The 26,546-nt window shown below is 41.3% G+C and overlaps 1 long non-coding RNA gene across 3 annotated transcripts in view; it reads left to right on the top strand.

Annotated features, from left to right (window-relative positions):
* The window catches only part of LOC138829122 (uncharacterized), a 165,480-nt gene that overhangs the window by 32,209 nt on the left and 106,725 nt on the right, over nt 1-26,546 (top strand). For all 3 annotated transcript variants that reach the window (XR_011372504.1, XR_011372498.1, XR_011372494.1), the window contains exon 2: nt 25,591-25,668. This is a non-coding gene — a long non-coding RNA (uncharacterized lncRNA). The remainder of the gene's footprint in view (nt 1-25,590; nt 25,669-26,546) is intronic.

Here is a 26,546-nt window from a genome sequence, read left to right as displayed (position 1 = left end):
TCATCATTTGATAATGCACTTCCATTTCTTCTTCCAAAGCTAGATGTCTGTGAACCAAACCAGACCTGTCTCTAGTCGTTCACAGGCAATTTCATTTAAGATTGCAGTAAGAAGTCGTGTGTTTCTTCCTCCCCTTGGATCCACCTGCATGTTTTATTCCAATATAACATATGCTCAGCTCCACACATCTCAGAAACTTAACATCTTATTGCCCTGCTGGGAAGTGACTCTCTTCCTTTTATATAGCTTCCCCCATGCTCTACAACTTCATTTTGTGTGATCATTTTCTAGAAAACAACATTCTCAGAAGCTTTCCTGAGTTAAGTAACACAATTATATTGGGATGGCTGCAGGACGTGTCCAGACTGGAACACCATGATTGCACTATGGGAAACAAGGCTGCCATTATTTTTGCCTGTCTTACTTAATTAGTATTACATACACCGCACCACTTGGGTCTGATCCATACCCAGTTTATTGGGGAGTAACACCATGAGGTAGAAAGCATGTCGGTAGATATTGAGAGAAGGATTTATATGTGTGTGGTACGTTGCAGCTAGATGAACCCAACACCTGCATTCGCAGAGACTCATCAGATTGCCTTGAAATCCATCATACTGATCCCCAATGCCTCCCCTCCCTTTCTTTATCACATTTGGCTTCCAGTGCTGTGGCTCTCTTATGGTGTCTATTGTTTGATTGCATTCGTTGCTCTCAAATATCCAGGTCCGTGAGCCCAATTCCTACTTCAGATGGAATTGGTGCAAAGGGATGGTGAGTGGAGACAGCCGAGCCTTGCCAGGCGTGGAGTAATGACTCCGTCGCAATTCCATTTCCCTTTAATGAGGATCCTGATGCCGCTCTCGTTCCCCGGCAAGCGTCAAGCTGCATCCGGTGTGATGGCTGTACTTGATAGATAATTTATGCAAACAGAACACAAACAAGAAGTCATTAAGCCACCCAATGAGAGTCCTTGACTTTTGCAAAACCAAACAGTTATTCTCATCCTGATGAGTTTAATTTTACTTTTGGTTGAGTACTGATGAATATATTATATTTAAAATAAATATAATATTATCAATATTCATGCTCAGACTGAATGTCATTTCATAGTTCATGTTTTCTTTTCCCCCAAAGAGATCACAAAGTGTTCATATTTAAACCTTTAATCCTGTATTTCATTTGAATAGGCCTTGTTATATATATATATATATATATATATATATATATATATATATATATATATATATATACATAGATAGATAGATAGATAGATAGATAGATAGATAGATAGATAGATAGATGTGAATTTGAGTGACACAAACTACAAACTCCTGGACAACATAAAGGAAATTGATACTGAATATGATTTGGCTTACCTACTGATTACAATCTACTTATAAGGAAATTAAAATATTTGAAATAAGGCTTTAGCATGCATAATGCCTTTGTTGCATCTCAAGGGCCACGTAGGTGTACAATATTTGGATGTCACTTTACATAATATGTTGTGCTCTCGGTGCTTTCCAGATGCCTGGCAGTTTATTTTAGTAATTTTAATTTTATTAGAACAGCATCCTATGACTCGGTTGCTGTACAGAGCCTCTGGAAGCGCTCACGTGAAAATCATTAAAGCCTAAATGGTTCTGGCAGGTAATCTCACCGTCTTTTCATCTTCCATCCTGGGAAGGTGTCCCTTGTTGATTGTTTAAAGGAAAAGAAACATTGTTACACCAGGCACAAACAGCAATGCTGAATGGGGAGCCTTTTTCTATGGAGGGGAAGACCGGGCTTTTGTCAATCTGTGGTGTGGAGGTTTCCCTGTGAGGGAAACCTGGAAAGAAAAAAAAATTGCTCCCCAAGATCAGGTGTAACATAGCACCAACTTCAGTCAACCCCAGAGGGGCCATAGTGCTCTCCCCACCCCCACCTGTGATGGGCAAACCTCCCAGACCCACAGCTGGAACAGCTGTATCTACTACACTTCCTCTGTTGCTTCAGAGAAACATGGGAAAGGGGGAGCTGGCAGCTCAGGGCAGCCCCCCAGCTTCGGAGTCATGGGGAGTTCAATGTGAGGCAGTGGAGGGGAGTTCTGGGAAGGACTGCATAGAAGGGGAAGCAAGCTTTCTAGATTTAACAGCCTAGACATCTTCCTTAGGAAATCGGAGAAAGACAAGAACACCTGAAGATACACTGACTGGTGGGTGATCTGCTTACACCCTTGGCCAGCTACCGATGGCATGAATCACAAAAAGTGGATGCTAACTTCTCTTGGAATGAACGATAGTAGCCACACCCTGTATTTCTGGTTCCTACCAAGGAATTTTCTTGTTCAGACATCTTATTCCCAATGTACCTTAGTGACTCTACCCAAAATAACAATCCTCAAGTTCTATGTCTAGATTTGCTAAACCGATTGAATTTAAGCATTTAACACAAGTGTTCAAGAGGCTCTGATATAGGATAGCCAGTAGCATGTTTTGAGAATTATTATCTTCTAAGATCCATTGACTCTGAAATCACAGATCTTGCAGTGTCTTAACTCTCCAAGCTATTGATTTAAAGACTTTGTCCTTGGACTTCTGTATCTCTGAGGAGTGTTCTTTCCTAGGCCTGTCTCTTTCTCTGCTAATTTGCCCTTTCTCTTCATGTCTTAAACCTTCATATAAAAATTTGAGTGAGTGATCTTGACAGAAGATTGTTTTTAGTTTGACTGTACAACAAAATGCCCTCATATCTTCTGTATACCAATCTGCCCCCTTGGCCTTGAAACTATAGACAAGAGTTTCAGACAGAACGAAAAGACCTTTTCCTGCTTCATTTGAGAGAGTATGAACATATATTACTAGGAGAAAAGCAAGAAGAAATTGGGCCTACCCAGCTACTAAGGAGGTGGAGGCCTAGAAGATTAGTCTGAGGCCAGCCTAGACCAAAAAGTTAACAAGACCAGATACAACCCACAAGCCAAGTATAGTGGCTCCTGCCTGTCATCTGAGCTACCTGGGAGGCATGAGAAGGAGGATCTCTGTTTGACTCCACCACTGGGTGAAAGTGTGAGACTTTATCCAAAAAGTCACTCAAATGAAAAAGGACTTTGGGAGCATGGTTCAAGTGGTAGGACCTTCCTAGCAAACACAAGGCCCTGAGTTCAAAGCCCCAGTACAACCAAAAAAGAAAGGGGATGGGGATTTGAAAAAAAAATTGATCCTATTCAAATATATATTTGTAGCCTCATGGCCTGAAATCCTACCCTATGTCTATCTACTTATCTTGTGATACATGATTCTGTCTGTGACTGTCATTGCTTACAACTATGCAGATATATTGCTAAGGCTTTGTTCTTTGAGTCTGGTCTAAGGGAGTCCTTAGAAAAGACTGGAAGTAGGGAACGGGGAGAAGCAGGTATTTTTCATATTCTCTTCCGTAGTTCTAGCTCCCTCCCATCTCTCCATTTATAGTTCCCATCCTCACCAGGTAGTTTTTGAAATGGCTTTGGGAGAGATCCATCACCTTCTCTTCAAATCCTTTCAGCCTAAGGATGATAGCAAGTTTCTACTGCTACCAATCCTTGGATTGCTTCATCTGTTTTGTGTCTTAGTCCTTCAGTTACCTATGTAATGAGTTCCATAATTAAAATTGACTGTTTAAAATATTCATAGATGATCTTGCCTGACTGGCAGACAGGAGCCATTTTCTTTCGCAGGGCCTGGTGGGATTGAGGGAAGGCGATATGGCCAAATAACAGGGGAGCTGGGCTCAGAAGGTTTGGGTTCAAGTATTGACCACAGGCAAATTATTCAATCTCTCTGGATGCTGTCACTTTGGTGGTGAAAGCCCAAAGTGTGCAACTCAAAACTTCTCTCTTGTGCCTGCAATCATGCCCCACAAAGGGGACTAGGGTTTAGACTTTAATAGGCTTATTGAGAGCAATAGAAATATCATGTATGATCTGCCTCATGTTATGACTTATTTTAATTACTCATTATAAATGCTCCCTATATATAAATACTCATTATATATACTCATTATAAATATAAGTAGTCTTTTATGCTGAGCCCAGGCACAGCTTCACCGATGCTTTTCAACATAATGATCCTGGCAAAGGATTAAGTTTGGCAAGCAAGTTGAAACCTATTTTCCACCCATGATTCCAAGTTTTTTTTTAGAGTCAGAGAAACCAAGAGGCTAAGCATGCACATTGGATGTGTGGGAAAATGCATTTTTACTTAAAAAATTCTGTTGACATGTCATCATACTCTTTGAACACACACATGCATGTATTACACATGTAGACTTACACCTACACATATGCACAGGTCTACTTTTAGATATTGTATATATATATATATATATTATACCAGTGTATCAATCTATGTAGATGACTATCACTATCTATCTATCTATCTATCTATCTATCTATCTATCTATCTATCTATCTATCTATCTATCTATCTATCTATCTATTTATCTATCTATCTCGATGCACACATTCATTATACTTAAGATTATAGAATTTGGAGAGGAGTTCAACTGGCAGTTCAATTAAATCTAATACTTTTGTTTATGGATGAGAAAAAAACAAAGCCCACTTTCTGAAAACAAGGATACAGATATACATTCTTTAGAGAGGTTCAAGAAAAATGATTATAATTGAAGGATTTTTAAAGTTATTTTTCGTTTTAAGGTTTTAAGAGTCTTTCTTCCTTCTTCCCTTTTTTCTTTCTCTTCTTTTCCTTTATTTTCTTTTCATTCTCCCAACATATCTTGTTGGAAAATGGCCCATCACCACTAAGTACACTACAGTTTTTAAACCTCTATTTTGGCAATGAACATTCCTACCCATTTTCCCTTTTGGAATTTGGGGAGTGGAAAAATTAGTCTGCCAATTGTCAGGGAAGATAGAGGCAGTGAAAACCCCACAAATAGCCTCTCAGTCATCTTAGAATTTGCCATCTCTTACGTCTGGGAAAAGCACTGAAGTTTTCCCTCCTTCATAGTTCTGCAGAGGGGCAAGTAAAGAAAAGGTGGCAAATGTCAAGCTTCTGGGATTTATGTTAGCAGCTCATGTTTTTGGCAGAGGTGATGTGATTGCAGAGTGTATGAAACCCCTGTTTCAACGTTCCATAATCTATCTACCTGCTGAGTTTTTAATCATGAATGCTGTAACGGTGATGACCATAGATTTTGTGCTCATGTAAAAATGAGTGTTTGAAATGAAGAGCAGAGCAGTGGATTTGTTTGGTTACATTTTGCAGGGACAGTCTATTGCCAATGTGTGTGCTCCAGATGTCTGAGCGCATTAAGGCAGAGATTTTCGGAAACCTGAGGTGGAGATTTTTTTCCCTGTAGTTTTTGTCCAGCTCATTATTTGTATGCCATATGTTCTTTCAAATTCACCTCTCTGCTATATCAATTAAAGCCTTTCCTTTTCCCTTTTTGGTTGTTGTCAGTTGTTAAAATTTGATTGTCTCTCTCTCTTGAAGCATTTTCATTTAAATGTTTATTGTTGGAAAGGCAGAACTCCCGAGCCAGGTCCACAGGAGGGCTGCGGAAGGAGAAACAGGACATCAATCTTACCAGCTTCATTGTCTGGTCTGGTTTTATGAGAAGAAAGTGCATGGTGGTGGGAAAGAGAAACTGCTAGGGGGTAAACGTGTCCTTTGAAATGCCACTCTTGGCTTTGTGACAAAGTAGAAAGGAAAAGCCAATGATGGTGGATTTATTCAAGCACTATATGTATGATGGAAAAGAAGCCAGGGCTGCTTTTTTGGCAGGTGGCTGAAGTGCCCCCTTCTCACACAGAGGCTAATTTTCACCAAGGGCACACCCTTCCACAGGAGCTCTCAGGACCCTCGTTATGCATCTGCTCAGCTACACAGACTGTTTGATTGCTAGTGGCTTCACGGCAGAGAGAACCAGCCAGACTCCTGGTAAAGCCGGAGACTCAGGACCTCTGCAGAATCTCAGTGGCCAAGCAGCTTGATTCACCATTAACTCTGAATCGTGAATATTTCCCCCTAATTCTAAGTATCTCCTTGCTTGGGACTGGAGGCTTTTGGTTGCAATCCTAGCTACTCAGGAGGCTGAGATCTGAGGACTGAAGTTCAAAGCCCGCCAGGGCAGGAAAGTCCATGAGATTCTCGTCTCCAATTAAACACCAGAAAACTGAAAGGTGGAGCTGTGGCTCAAAGTGGTAGAGGGTTAGCCTTGAACACAAAAACTCAGGGATGGCTCCCAGGCCCTGAGTTCATGCCCCATAACTGCAAAAGAAAAATATGCCTCCTGAATTTGGGTAGCTGGTGTTCAAATGTATTGTTTTGTTCATTTTATTATTTACTTTTTTATTTACTATTGTAGTTATTTATTGTTGGCTCTTTACCAGCTATGTGAATTGAACAACTTATATCATTTTTTCAAATGTTGTTGGCTACATCTAATTGGTTCATTTAAGACATACTTGGCATGCATGTGGTATGTGTGTGGAAATGTAGCCAGCATTGGCATGTGCAGAATGGCACCAGACAGACACGGGCCTTGTTCTTATTGACCACAGGCAAGGGCAGAAGGGGTGCTTGTCTCCAAGATGGCCATCATCAGTTCCTTCTCTGGTTGTATTTTATGCAAAGATTTTGGACTGGCTCTACCAGATCTGAGTTCCCAAGAAACCACAGAGCCTTCTTCACATGTGGTTCTGGCAGGTTTTATCACTGTGGGCTAGGAGTGTCTTGGCTCCATCCAAGGCATGAGTTTTCATATGGAGACATGCCTCATTCTTCAAGCCACCTTACAGAACCCTTTTGGCCTCATCCTTAGCCTTGACCTTGACTGATTCTCAACTCTGTCTTTTCCAATGACTTTCATAAACCATGCTAAGCCAGTTGACACTGCGCTTCCTTTAAGTCAGCTTTCCTTGGGTTCCGAGGCTCCCTCCTGTTCTGTGCATCCATGAATCCACTGCAGCTTCCCAAAGCAAGGCTTCTGTTTTTGCATACAGGAATCAATTCAGTGGCTCTGGCCTTGTTCTGCAAGTGCTCCTGTTCCTCCCCATGGGTAGCACTTTTCTGTCACCCTTTTCTTAGGGCACCAGCATTGAGCTCATGGTCACTGGTTAGGTGCAACTATTTACTTTGCCTGCCAAAATAACTAAGTGGCTACTCTGTTAAACTCATGATATCTGAGGTGTTAACAGTTGATAAGAGCTTGCTACAGTTCACCTTCTAGATGATAGTTACATTTGAATAGACCTTGTTACTTTTACCTCAAGGGAATCTCTCTCTCTCTCTGCCCCCCCCTCTCTCTCTCTGTCTCTCTCTCTCTCCCCCCCTCTCTCCCCCCCTCACACACACACACACACCTCACACACACACATGCACTCACAAACATTTTAAGACAGTACAGTTACAATGCATGGATGGAATTTTTTGAGGGCCTTTTCTAGGGAACATAAATAATTACAAGACTTCTTTATACCTGTGGTAGAGCTGAGTTGTGTGGGGACATTTATATACTGAACACTTGTTTTCTGTCTTTGGTTGATTCCAATAAGCACCCCAGTATTCCAGGTAAGTTGTGCAACAAGATGCAGAGTGGATTTGTATGACACCTTGAAGGTGGATAGTTTTTCTAATCTGTCACGTCTTTGGATGCTTGTTGTCAAACAAATGGCTATTTTGGTTTTGGTCAATGCCAGGGATGTTTTCCCACATTATTCAAGTCTTCTTCCACAGGACCTCTGGAGCAATCCCATTTTTCACACAAAGAAAAGATGATATGAAAGCAATGATCTTGTTCTAGGTCACAGGGCAATGATGTGGAATTTAAACCTTTAAATACTGCATGACCACCTGAAGGGAGCTTAGAATTCTTCCTTCAAATTCCTTCCCTCTGGTTTCCAGATACAAACCTGAAGCTCAGAGTGGGTTTCTGACTTCCCCAAGGTCACACAGCCCTAATACAACAGAAGACAAAGAATGTGGTACTCTCCTGCCTAACCACGCCACCAAGCCTACTCCTGTTCTCTTCTCCTTTCTCTCAGTCTCCATATCTGTCCCTCTCATTTGGTCTCTGTTTTTTCACAAATTTGATTTCAAGATCTTAAGTTTTTGCACTCTTTTTTCTTCTTCTCTTGGTTGTAAAACCTAGTGAGAAAGCATGGGTTTCAAACTTCTGGATCTGCCTCCAGTCTTCCATGTTCAGACTCTGAGCAATGCCGCCATTCTTCCGGTTGACTGCATGACATACTCCCTTTGCCATGGGCACGTCCCCTCCCGTCCGCATGGCCCCCAGATGTGCCCAGGGGCTTCTTGCTTACATGTCTGGCTCATGCCTTGCCCTCCTTTTGGAAGTACCTTTCTGCTTGTTTAAAGCCATCCCATCCTGAGTGTAGATTCCCTTTCGTCGCATGAAGCAGTTTGGATCATTTCTCCCTGTGACATCTGTTGAGTTCGGATGGCTCTCATCCTTCTCTGTATTGTGGTTTGGTAATTAATCATGCACTGGCTTGTGATATTTTCTGTGTAGCATTGAACTGTTATTTATCTCTTGTGTATGCTTTCACTCTCTGTGCATTTGTGTCTTTTCTCTTCCAGTTTGGCTCCCTCCCCCTTCACGCCCCCCCCCCCCCGCCAGCACAGAGTATGTCTTCAACACTCTTTTACATTCCCCTCCTCTCTTTAGTGCCTTGCTTGCCTGTCATAGCTACCCTATAAATATTTCTGCAATATGAAGATTTTGCCTTCTTCAGGTGAAGGCTACATTCCTTTCACAACAATAATCTCTGAGATTGTATGTCAGACAGCAACTATGCTAGACTTCCTTTAAAAAAAACAAAAAGTCTCACCTACTGGGGAAGCAGTAGGGGTACATTTGGACATATCGTTGACCTTTGAGGAATCTTCCGATGACAAGCACTGATTCTGAGGCTCACCATGTGCCAGGCCCTGGATTAAGCCTTCTAGTATGTTATTTTATTTAATCCTAACCATGGTCTTGTGGAGAAAATTATTAAGGTTCCAATTGTACAGATTAGAAAACTGGGGTAGAGGGGGCTGGGAAGGTGGCTCAGTGGTAGAGCGCTTGCCTTGCATGCCTGAGGCCCTGGGTTCAATTCCTCAATACCACATAAGCAAAAAGAAAGAAGCTGGAAGTGGCACTGTGGCTCAAGTGGTAGAGCCCTAGCCTTGAGCTGAAGAGCTGAGGGACAGCGCCCAGGCCCAGAGTTCAGGCCCCACGACTGGACCCCCCCCCCCCCCAAAAAAGAAAACTGGGGTGGAGGGAAATTATGTAATTTTTCTGAGACCACTAGTTATGAATGTGGTAGGTTGACAGAGTGATCTGACAGAGTGTGACATTTAGTCAATAACTATAACACATGCTGACTACATATGTAAAAAAAAACAATTCATATTGTGGTATCCTGTTACTATTTGCAGACTACTTTGAGACACAGAATTTTATGTAATTGACTCAACACCTTTATGAAGAATTACAGCCTTCTAATTTTATCCTCAGCCTTTCAGGGGTTCATCTCAGAGCCTAATGCTTGCTTGTTCAGCTGGCACTCTACCACTTGAACCATGCTACCAGGTTGGCTTTTTACTGGTTATTTTCAAAGATGAAAGTCTTGCAGATTTTTCTGCCCAGGCTGGCTTTGAGCCACAGTTCTCCAGATCATGGATTCCTGACTGGCTAGAATTGCAGGCATAAGACCACTGGTCCCTGGCTCTTTATTCCTGTCATTTATATTTTGAATGTCCTTCTTCTGTAATAGGCATTTTATACTACAATAGCTCCTCTTCTCTCTTGTAAAAACTAATGTTTATAGCTGGCTTTACCTGGCATATGACGATAGGCATTTGTGTTCATTGGGAATGCATTTAATTGTTAGTGAAAAAAAAAATCCATGACCAACAGCAGGTTAAACTAATAGATATTTATATTTCTTAATAAAGCAGGAATTTGGAGGCAGCTGCTAATACTGGGTTAGTGGGTAAACAACACGTGAGCAGGCCTTTCTGCAATTCTCTTGGCCTCTTCCTCACCTAAGATTGGCAAAGTAGCTGTTACAGCTCCTGGGAGCTTAATCCTTTAAGGCAGGAGTTAGAGGTGGCCCCACCTTCTCAAGTCATACAGGCCATCATCTGGCTCTTTGGACCAATAAAAGAGGCAGGGAAAGCAAATGTTCACCTTGTAACATCACATCCCTGAAGAGCAGTGTCACACGAGCAAGAGAGAAAAGAGGAAGAAATATCAGGAGGAAGGAATATGGAAGGAGGAAGTAACTTTGTGTTATGACACTTAATGAATCTTAACTCAAGAAATAAGCGAATCAAGTTAGTGTCTTTATTTTCAAGTTATGCATGTAATACTTAATGTATTTTCATTGTAAAAAAAATTCTGGAGTGTTAAGGAACACTAGATGAAGAAAATAAAATTATCTCCTGAATTATCTCAGTCATAAGCCCTTTTCTGTTATAATCTCAGCTCCATCAGTATGGTGAGGAAGTACACTTTCACTTGTATAACTAAACATGTATGCTACACACATGTGTTCATGGTTATGTATCCATAAACATAGAGCAATTTATAGACCATTTTCCCAACTGGAATTTGCCTTTATATCTGAGAGCACAGCTCTTCAGTTTTGGTTCTGTTGGTCTTTTTTCATTTTCAGTGGACAGTGTGTTTTGGAAATTTTTCCTTGTCAGCACCCAGAGATCTCCTTCATTCTCTACCCAACTTCAGAGTAATCCCTAATTGGATATTCCTCAGTGGCTCACTTAGTCACTTCTTCCCTGACTTTGAATAGCTAATTTGTCTTTCTTGGATTAATGGCATCACTTTCAAATGAATGAAGTTCAGGGTCACTGAAAGAGGATCGCTGTTTTCATACTTCACAATATTACAGCAGCCTGGCCAGGCATCAGAATTCACCTGCACTTACCCATTTCCCATAGCTGCCCGTAGCTGAGGAAGGCTGTGATTGAAGCCACATTGTGAAATCCCACAAGGAAGCCCAAGTCAGTTGAAGCAATTCCTCTGGCAAAAACTAAATGGTACGTCAGAAGACTGCTCACGAAATATCTGCTAGAGACCTAGACATAGTTTTATCAAATAAACTAACAGTGCAGAGCAACAACAGAACACTGAGAGACTTACCACTGAAATTTTGCTTCCCCCAATGATGCATTATGAGCACCCGTGATTACTTAGAAGCAAATGATTTTGATTTTGTTCTGCAGTCTGTGTGCTAGAGAAAGTGGATGGCAAAGACCAGTCCTTTGGTCCTTATACTCTTCTAAAGATCACAGTGGACATTATTATGCTGCATTAGGTTGGTTCCAAAGAACCTTCAAAGTGTTTTTTCACCTTATCTCAGAGGGTGGAGGCTCCTATTGGAAAGTGCATCACATACATTAACATGAGGTAAAAGACAACATGATTACATAATGCTGCAGCAGATCAAATAAAAGCTCAGTGTATGTGGGTTTCCTGGGGCTTGGCAGGAAAGGTTCACCTGCCGTTATAACTGTGTGGTGGCTGTTCTTCTGTGCCTTACTTAAAATGAATGTGGACGCTATGTTGCATTGTGAGAAATAATGTCTGATTTCCTTTAGGTATAGAGTAAAACTTGGAGATTCAAAGCATAACTTTGTCAGCTGTTTCAGATATTAGCCAAGGTTGACTCAAGGTGAATATTGCCAGGCAGTAGAAGATTTTTCCCTTGACCTTAGCTGGTACATAGAAACCAGAAGGAGAAAATTCTGTTGCAAGGGGAAAAAAATCATTCCCCTTCTGTTTCTTTCAAAGACAAAGATTATTTACATAGACTAAAATGTTAATTTTCTCAGAAATCAAAGCCACTGGCAGACTGTTAAGTAAAATTCATGCGTCTGATTAATATTGGATGCCCTTTTGTTCTGGTAGGATCTTATTCTTTCAAAAAAACATATGGAACCCATTCGTGCTTGTACTACACGTTATCTATGTGTTCATATAGATGTTTGACTTTGTGTTCAGTGAAATGTCATAATTTTCTCTTATAACAGATTTGGAAGAGAAAATACTGCTTGGAACAGAATATTACAAATGGGAAAGGAAATGAAAGCTTGTATTGCTGAATCAAGGATCAGGAAAGTGACCTGTCTATGGGGGAAGCTATGTCTATATCAGATAGGAAACGTTCAATAAAAGCTGGAAGGCAAAGAGAAAAAGATTAGAAATGGGATTGCACTCTTGATGTCAGGATATTCTCAAGGCGGTGCTGCAAATTAAGAGTTCTGCTGATGTTTGTTTGGGCAAAGGGATAGATGCTAAGAGAACAGATACAGGTCTTCAACATTCGGATTTCAGTTTCTTAGGCAGGTGGGAATCTTGGATTAGATGGTAGTTCTATTTTAATTTTTTTTAGGAAAAATCCTTTTTTCCCCCAAATAGCTAACACTCTGCTCATGGGGATAAGGCCCAGAAGATGTAATTACAGATACAGTGCAATTCAGGACCTGGTCCACTGTAAATGTTAGAAGTTGTAAAGTATTGATTTTGCTAAGTAAAGTCCCTGGTAGGCCACACTTTGCACTCCTCTTGTTGTCTGTCTTTATGTTGCTTTGTGCTTCCCACTTCACATCCTGAACTTTGATTACAACAATTCACTACCCTTTCTCTTCTTGCTCTGTGTAGTTGTCCTGATTCTACCCTAGCCTGCCTCACCTCCGTCTGTACTATTTCTAAACTTTGAAGAAACTCATTGCATGTATTATAATGCTTTACATATCTGCCTCATTTATTTGCCCTGTACTTCCTCACCTAAGATGGTGGTGGTTTCTTTCTTTTTTTTTTTTTCTTTTTTGTTGGTCATGGGGCCTGAACTCTGGGCCTGGGCGCTGTCCCTCAGCCTTCAGCTCAAGGCAAGCGCTCTACCACTTGAGCCACAGTGCCATTTTTGGCTTTTTTTTTCCTGCTTAGCTGGTGCTGAAGAATCGAACCCAGGGGCTCATGCATGCAAGCCACCTTCCCAGCCCAACAACTTATTGCACACTCAGTCATCTAATAGCTCCCAACAACTATTTGGTGAATGAATGAATGAAAGACTGAACGAACTGAGAACATGGAGACTTGGTGTTAAGATACGTCTCATATGCTAGTGGGCCAGGAGAAATATTAAGAATACAAACTGAGGCATGGTACACAATGTAGAAATCAAGTTAAATAGGACATAGTAATCTAACAGGGTCAGGAGCGGGCGCAGCAAGGGGAAGAAGCGGAGAAGGGAATTTGATCTGAGAGGATGGCTGCTTGCCTTTTGGCCCCTTTATCATTCCTGATGGTGCGGCTGGCTTTTGTCCATGGATGAGTGTAGGAAGCAATTTCCTGCCAGAGGGTGAGCTAGAGGCTGGTGGGGCTCTACCCTGAGATTCTGAGTGACATGTGGCACAAGCCCTAAGATGGTCAGCAGATTCTAACAGCTGTCATTTTAGAGGCCCCAGGCCATGTTGGCTGAGGGACAGCATCTCAAATGATTTTCTAATTCAAATGAAATAATGGAGGAAAATTCCCCTGCACAATGGTGCCTTCTGGCCTGGCATCAGTGCCTTCAGACCTCCAGGCACACCAGCATTATCGGCCAAGCAGAGGCTGATGGTTCAGTGCTGAGGATGAATTTGAGAAGGGCCTTCTGGGGTTCCTTGAAATGAATACAACTTGGGTCCTTTCTCCATAGATCACTGACCTTCTATCTAGATAGGAAAAGTGGAGATCTGGAAAGAAACCAACATGTGTGATAGCTGCATTTTCTTCTAGTCCCCAAGAAGGAAATGAAATGATAATTAGAGGGAAGCTAAGTTCCATGGTGCTAAATCCTGCTCAGTTAGACATTTTTTCCCTGCAGGGATGTTTTATGACCAGAGTACATAGATTTAAATCCTAACTAGACTATCTTATGTGTCCCATTTTTTTTTTCTGGGGCCTAGCACAGTGCCTGGCAAATTGGCAGTGTGCAATGAAGCCCAATCTTTACAACTACAGCAAAACTGTCCAGTGAGGGAGAAATTCACCTGGCCCTCTTTGTTGAGATACATCTTGGATAGCCAGATGGAAAGATCATAGCTTGGCTATGGAACTCAAGACTATTGAAGGTTTTCTAGCCTGATCTGATTCCACTGTCCTTAAAACATGTCCACCCTCAGTGGAGAATAACCTCACAGTATAAGAGAAGCTAAAGGAATTGGTGAGGAGTGTGGATTTATTGAGTCAGAATCTGTGTTTACAAATCTTGCCTCTGATGTGTGTTAAACAAACAATGCAGAAATCTCTGTCTTCATTCCTCATCTGCAAGATGAGAATAACAGTGGTGCCTGTGACTTCTGACTAAATAGTTAAATGTGTTTGACAAAACCCTTAGCCATGAATTAAGTGGAATGAATACTATTGGTCTTGGTGTTGGTAGAACACAGAGCATGGACTGATGGCGTGAGACCACTTCCTCTGTATTAGCTCCTATGAAGCCGCAATGCATCAGCCCCTGCTCAAAGAAAATAAAAGTCTGTGCAGGGATGGAGGCTTCCAAGGGGAAGAATAAGCTGGGAATCTTTTTTTTTAGGCTGAACTCAGGATAATCTGAGATGGGCACTGTGAATAGAAAGTCTATCAGGCTTTGGGAAGACATTCCTGATCTTTGAGTGATGGTCCATAGAACACTTGGGAAGTTTCTAACTAGCAGTGGCTTCTCATTGTTTAGGAAGAAGGGGGACTTTCACTCAGCTGAGAAGAAATGGCAATGAGTACTAGGAGTTTAGGAGACACCGAGAGGGTGATACCCCTGGGGTTTAAATCTGAGTTCTAGCTTGATCACTTTTGGGGTTATCCACTGAAAGTATCCTCAGGCAACCTGCCTGCAGCTGAGGCCATTTCTCAAGAGAAACAAGAGTCTGTAAGGAACCAACAAAGCATCATGACTCGCTATGGGATTAGTGATGTGTAGCCCTTGGCTTCTGTCATAGAAAGTCCCTGTGACTGAAGCTTGATGTTTCTGAATCTGCACATTGGATCTGCACATGAACTAGCTTTTCTGTTGTGGCCCTCAGATATCAGGACACTAAGGAGGAGGGGATAGGATGAGGGAAGTTTAGGCCATCCTACTTAATCATTTCCTAGGGACACTACAGTGAAGAAAGAAGGGCTTAACATGCAGCTTTGCTGAGCTTGCTCATGGCTGCAGCTAACGTGTGCTGTCAATAGTTCAGAAGGAGTAGTAGCTGGGAAAAATGTCTGTTTTAACTCTCAATCCCCATGAAAAAGAACCTGGGGTATCAATAGGCTCAAAAAGATATTATTTGTTGGAATGACCTTTGTTGCTAAGTAACAACATGAGATTTTCAGGCTGTATTAAAAAATTATAATTGGCAAGAGCTTAGAATAATATAAGCCAGCATTGGAGACATTAAGCCACATGGCGGGGATGTAAATTAGCCAGAAAGGTTCATGGGGGGGTCAGTGCAATTGTCAGATAATGCTGAACCAAGTCAAATTAATTTCCAATAATTTGTAAAAGGTAGGCCGCAGAGTACAAGCAAGCTTCTGGAAACTGTAGGAGCTGCAAAGCCTGGGTGTCAGGCTAGAAATATGGATCCTCACTTGTGCCAAAAAGCATTAAAACCAGGAGTTGGAATTCCAGGAGTGACATTTGCTAAGTTCAGACTTAGTCTCATTACAAGCCCTATTTCCTTGACTTTGCTGGGCAGAGAACTAAATAATGACAGAGGGCCAGAGAGGATCCCCTAACCTCAGGCTGTCTAGCTAAATGTGGTCCCTGAATTTTAACCGGGGTTAGAATACATTCAAGTGACAGCAACAGGTTAAGTCTTGAACTAATCATTAAGAAAACCCAATTCCTTCACAGCATGCTGAAAATCTAAATAAGCCAGGTAGGCAGAACACCAGGTAAATTAAGATACATCTTCTCCTCTCGCCCTACTGTGAAATGGAATCTTAATGTACAACAGCCCTGGCAGGGAGAAGAAGAAACTCTGGTTATGAACTTGGAGCAGAAGCGGTGAGATTGGGACCCAGCCCAGCTATCATTCTCCAGGGGAGACATACTAAGGACAGAAAAAAACACATCACTAGTTAATTCTTGAAATGCTGAAAGACAAAACTGGGATCTTAGGGCCTTGAGCTCTTTTGAGAAGTTTTTTTGTCTCTTTTAGTTTTGTTTGGGTCTTGCTGTACAGCCTCACTTGCCCTGAATTCTTGATTTGTCTGTCTCATCATTCTTGGGAGGCTGGGATTATAGGAGTAAACCATCACACTTTGCTATCAATAGTTTTCATTCCCTGCTGGCCATGACAACTGGAGACTGCTTCCTGTTGGGGGTTATTCTCTAATTGTGTGAAGAGAAGAATAGAGTGTTTGAGTGGAGGCTCATCTAAATCCATTGCTGGGCCATTCTAGGAATCTCCAATCCTTCTGCTTTCCACAGATGAACCTGAGGATGGAAGGCACAGGAAGAACAAAACCTGTGAATGTGTTCCAATATCTGTGACCTTCTCTTACATCGGTGCAGAGCATGCTTGCAGTATCACATTGAGGAGGGACACCTGTCACATGAGGAAAGCAGCTACCCAGGAGAACAATGTCCTTGCAATGGACAATGGTGGGAGACACCATTATTAAGTACTAATACTGCTGATTTATTATGCTGTAACTTCCTCAACTAAGTGTGGCCTGGCTTTCTATCGAATTATTAAGCACCAAGAGCCTAAATTTTGTGGTCAGACAAATCTGCATTCACATCCAAGTCTGGCACTTACTTAGCTGTTTGATCTTGGGGCAAGTTCCTTAAATTCTCTGGTACTTGATGTCTTTGTGTTTAAGACCGGAATAGTAATAGGCTTGCCCCAGAAGGCTGGGAGGATGAAATGAGATGAGTATAAAAGCATGTAGCTTAGTGCCTTCATGTAGTCAGCACTCAATAAATCTTTCCGTGTAACATGGAACTCAGCAAACTTCTTTCGGTGGATTTTATGAAAGGAACACACAGCCAAGACTTACTGTTTTATACCTCTTGGTGTGTCTGGAGCTTTATTCATAGCTCAGGATGCCTAAGAAGCACTTCAGAAATGTCTGCGGGACTGTAGTTCTTCGAAATCCTGATGGTTCAGGAGAGGTTATTTCTGTAGGCCATAGCACCTAAAAGTACAGAACCATGACAAGGAAAATGGCCAACACACTGACAATAGCTGGGTTCATTATCTGCCATTTGCTCTTCCATATCATTTACTGTTCCTTTCCTGCTTTCTGCTCCAAAAAGAATCAACTATATATTTCGCCTCTACAGCTATTTTGTTTTTCTTTTTTCTGTTTTTTTTTTTGGGGGGGGTCAGTTGTGGGGGCTAAACTCTGGGCCTGGGCGCTGTCTCTCAGCTCTTCTGCTCAAGGCTAGCGCCCTACCACTTGAGCCACAGTGCCACTTCCAGCTTTTTTTCTGCTTATGTGGTGCTGAGTAGTTGAACCCAGGGCCTTATGCATGCAAGGCAAGCACTCTACCACTGAGCCAACTTCCTAGCCATTTTGTTTTTCTGTTTCCTGGTTTTGGTCAGTTTTCTCTGGATGTGACATAAAGGCTTGGTCCCCAGGATGGCTATCTTGGAGGTGGTGGAATCTTTTCAGGGTAGCAACTCGTGGGGGGTCTTTAGGTCATTGGGGCATGACCTTGAAGGGAACTGTGAGATCTTAGTCTTTTCCTCTCCTCACCTTTGCTTTCAGATGAGGAGTTTGTCCTAGCATGTGTTTCTGCCATAATGTGCTGCCTCTCTATAGGTCTAAAACCATGGGGCATTTTTATCATGGACTGAAACCTTGCAAACTGTGAACCACTTCCCTTTACAAATTGATCACCTTAGGTATTTGTTATAGTAACAGAAAGATGACTTATACAGGGTCCTAAGGAATTGGTTTATCTATTTTCTTTGTTTTTCTCCCAATCTGTGGGCTTTCTTTTTTTTCTTTTTTCTTTTTATTGTGAAAATACCATACAGAGGGGTTACAAATAGATGGGCAAGATAATGAGTACATTTCTCATCAAGCATTGTTGCCTCCTCCTTTGTTTCCCCTTCCCAACTCACCCCCCCCCCCGCAACCTCCCCAAAGTTGTAATGTTTGTTTTTCGACATAATGACTTGCACATCTCATTGTTGCAATGGGTCCACCTGTACCCCTATTTAAACGATTTGTTTTTTCCCTTCCTCTCCACAAAGTATACCAACATCAAATACAGTGAAAGCAGGGTTTATACCATGGGGGAGGGACATAAAAAGTAACAAAGAAATAATCTTATAAATAGAAACAATTGCATGAAAGAAATAAAAATTTGAATCCTTATCTTGGGGTTCATTTCACCTAACATCAACTTATCTGATCTTTTCTGCTTGTCTCAGACATATACTAGTTTTTGCAAATAAGGGAAACCATGGAACCTGTGTTTCTTTGGGCCTGGCTTACTTCACTTAATATAATTTTTTCCAAGTCTTTCCAACAAATGGGGCAATGTTATTCTTTCTGATGGAGGAATAGAAGTCCATTGTGTATATATACCACATTTTCTTGATCCATTCATTTACTGAGGGCCATCTGGGTTGGTTCCATATCTTAGCTATGGTAAATAATGCTGCAATAAACATAGTTGTGCTGGTAGCTTTAGTATGGTCTTTTTGTGATCATTTGGGTAAATGCCCAAAAGTGGGATTGCTGGGTCATAGGGGAGCTCTATGTGAAGTCTTTTGAGGAACCTCAATACTACTTTCCAAAGTGGTTGAACAAGTTTACACTCCCACCAACAATGCAGTAAGGTTCCCTTCTGTCCACATCCCCTTCAGCATCTGTTGTTATTAGAGTTCTTGATTATAGCCATTCTAACTGGAGTGAGGTGGTATCTCAATGTTGTTTTGAATTGTATTTCTTTTATGGCTAAAGAGGTTGAGCATTTCTTCATGTGTCTATTGGCCATCCTTCTTTCCTCTTCACAGAAGTTTCTCTTTAAGTATTTAGCCCACTTATTTATTGGGCAGTTGTTTCTTTGAAGATTTGTTGTTGGGGGATTTAAATTTTTGAGTTCCAGGTGTATTTTAGATATGATACCCTCATCCGTTGTATGGCTAGTGAAGATCTCCCAATCCGTGGGCTTTCTATTGATCTTGCTAGCTATGTCCTTTGCCATGCAGAAGCTCTGAAATTTCATGCAATCTCATTTGTCCAACCTTTCTTTGATTTGTTGTGATTCTGGGTCTCTATTAAGAAAATTTCAGCCTGTGCCAAGGAGACCCAGGGTTTCCCTTATTCCATCCTGTAATGTTTTCAGAGTGTCTGCTTTGACTCCGAGGTCTTTGATCCATTTGGAGTTGATTCTGGTGCAGGGTGATGTATAAGGATCTAGCTTTAGTTTTCTACAAGTACCTAACCAATTTTGCCAGCAGGATTTACTGAAGAGGCTGTCTTTCTTCCATTCTCTTTTTTTAGCTCCCTTATTGAAGATTAGATGGCTATAGGTCTTTAGGTTCATTTCTGGGTTTTCAATTCTATTCCATTGGTCCTGAGGTCTGTTCTTGTGCCAGTACCAAGCTGTTTTGATTACTATGGCTTCGTAGTAGAGTTTGCACTTTGGTATTGATATTCCTCCAGCACTGTTCTTTTGTTAAGAATCGTTTTTGCTGTTTAGGGTCTTTTATTGTTCCATATGAATTTTTGGATTGCCTCTTCTATTTCCTTGAAGAATGAGGTTGGAATATTGATAGGTATCATATTGAATTTGGAGATAGCCTTGGGATGTATTGCCATTTTCACGATGTTGATCCTTCGGATCCAGGAGCATGGGAGTTTTTTGCCACTTTCTAAGTTCTGTTTTGGGTTCCTTTTTCAGGTTTTTAAAGTTTTCATCATAGAGGTCCTTCACTTCTTTGGTTAAGTTAATTCCTAGGTATTTTATTTTATGTGGGGCTATTACACATGGAGTTGCTTTCCTGATTTCAGCCACACTTTTCTCATTGTTGGCATACAGAAAAGCCATTGATTTTTGAGGGTTAATTTTATACCCTGCTACTTTGCCAAAGTTTTGAATCAGCTTGAGTAATTTGGGAATGGAGTCTGTGGGCTTCTTTAAATACAAGATCATGTCATCTGCAAAGAGGGAGAGTTTTACTTCATCTTTCCCTATTTGATCCCTTTTATGTTTGCATCTTGTCTTATTGCTAGAGCTAGGCACTCTAATACTAGATTGAAGAGAAGTGGAGAGAGTGGACATCCTTGTCTTGTTCCTGAGTTAATAGGAAATGGCTTTAGTTTTTCACCATTAGGTATAATGCTGGCTGTAGGTTTGTCATATACAGCCTTTATTGTATTGAGGAATGTTCCATGGATTCCTAATTTTTCCAGAACCTTCACCATAAAGGGGTGTTGGATCTTGTCAAGTGCTTTATCTATTTTCATAGCCCAGTGCCTGTTTGGATCTTCTTAAGGTTTTCCTTGTCTTCTGGCTCTTTCTCTCCAGGTTCTGGTGTTTACTAACTCTTCCATTCTTTCAAGTCTAGGAACATAACAGCCAAATTACTAGTCTTGGACTATCAGTCTGCCTTCTGTGAACTTTTTTTTTCAACTTTGCTTTTATTTTTAAATTGTGAAAATACTGTACAGAGGGTTACAATTACATGGGCAAGGTAATGAGTACATTTCTTATCAAGCATTGTTCCTTCTCCTTTGTTTCCCCTTACCATCCCGTCCCACCCCTCCTCACCACCTCCCCCCCACACCTCGCCCAGCACCAAAGTTGTAAAGTTCGTTTTTCCACATAATGTCTAGTACCTCTCATTGTTGCAGTGGGTCCATCTGTATTCCTATTTAAACAATTTGTTTTTTCTCTTCCCCTCCCCAAATTATACCAACATCGAAAACAGGGGTTATACTGTGGTTAAACCTGTCACTCACGTTCATAAATTGTTCCTTGTAAAATCTTGTTAAAATTGTTCGACTTTGAGTCTGTCATCCCATTTTTTGCTAAACCCTTAGCTTCATGTAATCTAAGAACTACTTGTATGTTGAGCCATCTTTGATATACACGTCTGACCATTCCTTCGAGTGCATTTCTGTAAGCAAGTTTAAATCATGTGATGTTTCCTTAGTGTCCTCAGCAGAAAAGTAAGATTAATAATAATACTCAACTTGCAGGTTAGTTTAGAAGATAAATGCAGTGTATGAACACTCCTTATAACCAGACTCCAGTGGCTCACACCTGTAATCCTTGGTACATAGGAGACTGATATGTAAAAATTGAGGTTTGAAGTCAGCATAGGCAGGGCAGTCTGTGAGATTCTTGTCTTCAATTAACCACCAAAGAGCCAGAAGTGGGACTGTGGCTCAAGTGGCAGAGAGCCAACCTTGAGCAGAAAAACTCAGGAAAGGTGCACAGACCCTGACTCCAAACCCTAGTACCAGCGCGCGCGCGCACACACACACACACACACACACACACACACACACACACACACACACACACACACACACACACACACACACACACACACACACACACACACACACACACACACACACACACACACCCAAAGAAAAGAAAAAGAAAACTATAATATACAAATTTTTGTGGACCAATAAGATTCAGATTATTATCACCATTTATTTAACACTAGGGGAGTTACTGTTCTAGGATGAGGTTTTGTGGTATCAACATTTGAAAGTGTTTTGTTGTTTTGTGTTTTTTGGTGCTAATCCTGGGGCTTGATCTCAGTGCCTAGGCATCGTGCTTCAGCTACTTTCTTCTAGGTTGGCCCTCTACCATTTGAGCCATACCTCCCTTTCTGGATTTTTGCTGGTTACTTGTAGTTTTATGGACTTCCCCGCCCAGTCTGGCTTTGAATCACTATCCTTAGGTTCAAGTCTGCAGTGTTGCTAAGATTATAGGCTTGAACCACTGGTACTACATTTTTATTTTATTTCATTCTATTTTTTTGAGGCAGGTTCTTGATAGGTATCACAAGCTGGGCTAGAACTCAAGATCTTCCTGCCGTAATCCTTGAGTGCTGGGATTTTAGATGTGTGTTACCATACTCATCTTAACCTATGTTAACAGGGCTCATGGGTTCCTTTGTCCTGTAAGTGCAATCTTTGCATTTTCTAAGATGATGTGGTGTTAGGAAACCTCAGAGTTGTCCACACACCGGGTAAGCTGTTCCTTCTTCATGTGATTTGTCAATGAGATGCAGGCTGTGGTGTCTCTTGGGTGACTTGAAGTACAATTGATCTAGGAGAATTTACTCTTCAAACCAAAATGAACAGTCTCTTTCATGCTCCTGGGCTGATCTAGTCCAATGCATTCTGCATAGATCTGTTTAAAAGGGGAAAAAAATCCATTCAAGCACGTAAGGTAAAAATTGCCTTATTGGCTTTTTGTCTGAAATTTTGGCAGAGCATAGACAGATTTCAGCATTTATTACCCTTTGAGTGATTTCCAGCTTTGTTCCAGGAAAAATACAATGAATCTTGTAGCAGCCATGATATCAATCCATAGGAGAGGCAGTTGTTCTACAGGTCACATGGGGTCTCTAATTCCTTCGTCTGCACCCATCTTTTTGGCTGAAGGGGAAGCATCATGCAAGCCCAGGGAAGCCCCTGGCTTCTATTTATGCAAGTGTCTGCACAGCCCAAGGTTTGCATCGAGTGGGGGTGGGGACTTGGGGCATCCAGCTGTGCTTCATCAGCGTGGGGAGCACATCTGGGAAAGTAGGTGTGAGAGGCCCTCCCAGTGGAAGAGGGACAGGGTGTGGGAAGTGTCATGAAGAAGTGTTAGCAAGATCTGGTTAACTTGCTTTTGTTCTGGACACAGTGTTGATGGACTCAGACTGGGGAAATGGGGAAGGGCCAATTGCTTCCAGTTCTAAAGTACAGCCTTTGGCTACCTTCTTTGCATAATCTTTATGTACAAGAGTACTACAGCAAGAAGTTTCACTAGGTCCCTAAGAGCCATTGAACCTATCTTTTCTTGCCCCCCCCCCCAACAGTTTTGCTGAGTCTTGTTTTAGCCTGGTTTTGAATCTGACCTTGGTATTTCTCCATCTTGATTCTCACTCACACTGATTCTTTGGTGATAGGCACAGAGAGTAATCTAATCTTTGTTCCGTAATCAAAGGAACCTGAGATCTACATTAAACAAGTTGCCAATGGCTTTGAGTTTGCACTTCTTTATTTGAATTCAGTTGTGGATTTGAAGGAGGGATGGGTGAGAATGTAGAAAGGGGTGACACTGATCAAGATGCACAGTATTCATAAACTGCTTTGTGGAACGGCAACTCCTTTATACAACTACATAAAGATAATATAATTAATAATAATAGTAATAGTAACAATACTAATAATGAAAAAGCATGAATTTAAAGTCACAATGCAAAAATTGTCAGATTACATCATGATGTATCAAACTTCCTACTGCCAGGGCACCTCTTTCCTACCCCCAGCCAATGCCCCGCTTTCCTGCTAAATAGGGTATATTGAAGCTATTTTGTCCCTTAATAAAATATCTAATGCATCCCTTATTAGTTACATACATCAAGACGGCCCACCTTCCCCCATCCTTACAGCCGCTTCAATCAACTCAACATATGACTGACTTCATAATCCAAAACCTCTCTGGGTTCCCACCCTATAGCCCAGTGCTCTGGCTAATTCTCCTGTCTGTGTTGCATAACACCCTTTGATACTTTCCCATGGCTTGTGTGATAAAGTCTAAAGTGTTAAGGCTTTGATCTGCCTCTTGGGTGCCACCCCATATCATTTATTCCTCCCTCCTTCTCTGGGATGACATTCTGGCTTTAGTCCAATAGGATTTCAATCTAAACCATTTCTCTATCCAGAGAAAACAGTCGGTTAACTTACTTGGTCAGCTAACTGACCTTTCTGGTCAATTCTTTCTATTCTTTTTATCTCATGGGAACTTTTCCTGTCCAGGTAAGATTCCTCTATTCTATTATGAGCTCTGTAGCTGAAAACCTGTCTTGGCTTATGGCGTTGTTTGTAAGGTCATCATTCTGGTTTGGTCCTACCAGGCCCAGCATGATACCCTTAGAGTTTAGCACAGATCCTGGCACCTAGTAAAGTTAAAGGATAAAGGGAAGGAAGGAGAGAGTGAGGCAAAGAACTAAGGGATACGTTTCAGTGTCCACGAAAGTATTTTAAATCATGGAGAAAATATGCCCCTTTGTGTCATTGTTTTCATTCCTGCGGTGGTGGAATGAGGTGATGCTGGTGCCAGTGATGATGTATTATGTATACCTTCTGATTGACAGGTCTAGGTAGGAGTGGGAGAGGAATAATGCAGAGTGGAATTGGACAGAGAAATCATTAGTTCTGGTTGCATACATTAATGAAGATGATCACACAGACAATTGGTTTTCTCCTGTTACACAGGACTTTAAAAATCATCCGACCCAGAATTTCCTCCTCATTAGAATCTCCTCACTCATTAGAATTTCCTGAGATGTTTCTTGAAGTATAGACTCCCAGGTCCAATGACCATGTTTCTGTGAAAATTCTGACTCAGTATGCTTACAGTAGGGTTTATAACTCCATTGTTTACTAATAGGATTTTCAAGAATCAGAGGCTTAGTTGGATTTAGTGACCACTGACCTAGAGGCCAAGTCCCTTCTTGTACTGTATGTTCATTGTAATCATTACCTGCCTTACAGCCTTGGATGTTGTTCAAACATGGAACAACATTGGGTTTCTCTGTTTTGTTTACTCTCTTTAGCAAAAGGTTATGTCTTTTCCTTTCCAATCACATTTAGTGTTTCCATGTGCTCGCACACCATTTATCTCATCGATTCTCGTAAGGGCTCTTCAAGGCAAGTGGGACTGCGCCCTGTCTTGCTGATTTAGCAGATGTGGGTGCTGAGAGGCAAGTGGGTCAAGGGGGAATTATTGAGAGTCCCATAACACATCGGTAACACTGCTGATGTTTGAATGCCTGGCTGGGAGACACTCACACTTACCTCTAGTATGCCACACACCTTATTTTATATTTTATAATATTTAATTTCTGTACTAAGCATTTGCAATTAGCCTTAAAAGAAATGATTGATGGGCTCTCCTCATTTTTTAAAAGGGTGCTTTACAGATACATAAAGGTAAGAAGCTGTTAGGGGAGATTTTATGGCAGATGGTTTTTGGCAGCAATTGCTTTTCTTTTATGGCAGTCTGGAAATTTTCCTGGGTAATAACTTTCTTTTCTTTTTTTTAACAGGCATAAAATAAAGAGGTTCTAGATAGCTGGATCATTATCAAATGTTTTTCCAAAGACAACCATAAATTGTCAATACCATTTAGGTAAAAATAAGACTTGTTCACATCTGGAAATCCAATGCATAAATAAACGTTTGAATTTTCCTTTTGTGTCAGTCATGCTATCTGGCTACTCAAATGGTTATTCCTTAAGAGGCCATCAGAAAGGAGTTTTGAGAAAAGGTATTCATGCAACTTCCACAAATGGTAATATTTCTCTTGTGATCACAGGAATTTACATTAGGCCTTTTTCTTTTCAGATACTGAGAATAAAAAGAGCTTCAGTGTAAGCTTGAAGAGGCAGAAAACTTTAACTGTAAACACAGAGAAGAAGCTAGGTGAGATTGGAGATTGTTACTTGCATTTATGAGTTTACTCAACCAACGTTCAATTCTCTGTAATATGATTGTATGCTAGACTTTGTGCTAAACACTGAAGATTACAGGGTTAACCAAGTGAATCCACATTGAGGCAGCCTACTAGAATACCCTTGGATAGAACCTCGCACTGTACTGTGGAAAGAAACCAGTACCAGGAGATAGTGGCTCACACCTGTAGTCCTGGCTACTCAGGAGGCTGAGATCCAGAAGATTTCAGTTTGAAGCCACTTGGGCAGAATAGATTCATAAGATTTCATCTTCAAAATAACCAGCAAAAATAAGGGCTGGAGGTATGACTCAAGTGGTTGAGAACCAGCTGAGTAAGCAAGCTTAGTGAGGTCCTGAGTGCAAACCCTAGTAACATCCCATCCCCAAATAAGAAAAGAAAGAAAGATCACTTACATTGTAATTGCTATGCAGGGAGTATTTTTAGGGTATCTCAGGCACTGTGTTTTCATCAATATTAATAACTCATGTAACCCTTACATTAATTTCATTTCTTCATGGAGGAGGGAGAGGCCAGTTGAGGTTAAGTAGTTTGTCCAGAGTCATATAGGAAGGGAAGCAGTGGCATAGTGTCTTAAATCCATCAGTTGAGTTCCTACATCCTTCTGTAACTAATTCTTGCTGCAAGGATGGTCAATTGCAGCAAGTGTGTGATGACACTTTCCAAAGTGTACGTCCACTATGATAAAGACATTTAAAACAATCTGGAAGAATGTGGCATTGGTGCTGAGTTCCAGGGTGGACCTATGGATGGGAGTGGCAGAACTTTCCAGAATGTGAAAGTCAGGAAAGAAAGCAGAGATCTTGAGCCAGAAGACACCTTAATAAAG

Source organism: Dipodomys merriami, unplaced genomic scaffold (assembly GCF_024711535.1).
Source record: "Dipodomys merriami isolate MVZ:Mamm:240054 unplaced genomic scaffold, mDipMer1.0.p SCAF_1, whole genome shotgun sequence".
NCBI lineage: Eukaryota > Metazoa > Chordata > Mammalia > Rodentia > Heteromyidae > Dipodomys > Dipodomys merriami.
The sequence above is the reverse complement of the archived record's forward strand: the minus strand, read 5'-3'. Positions and strand labels throughout refer to the sequence as shown.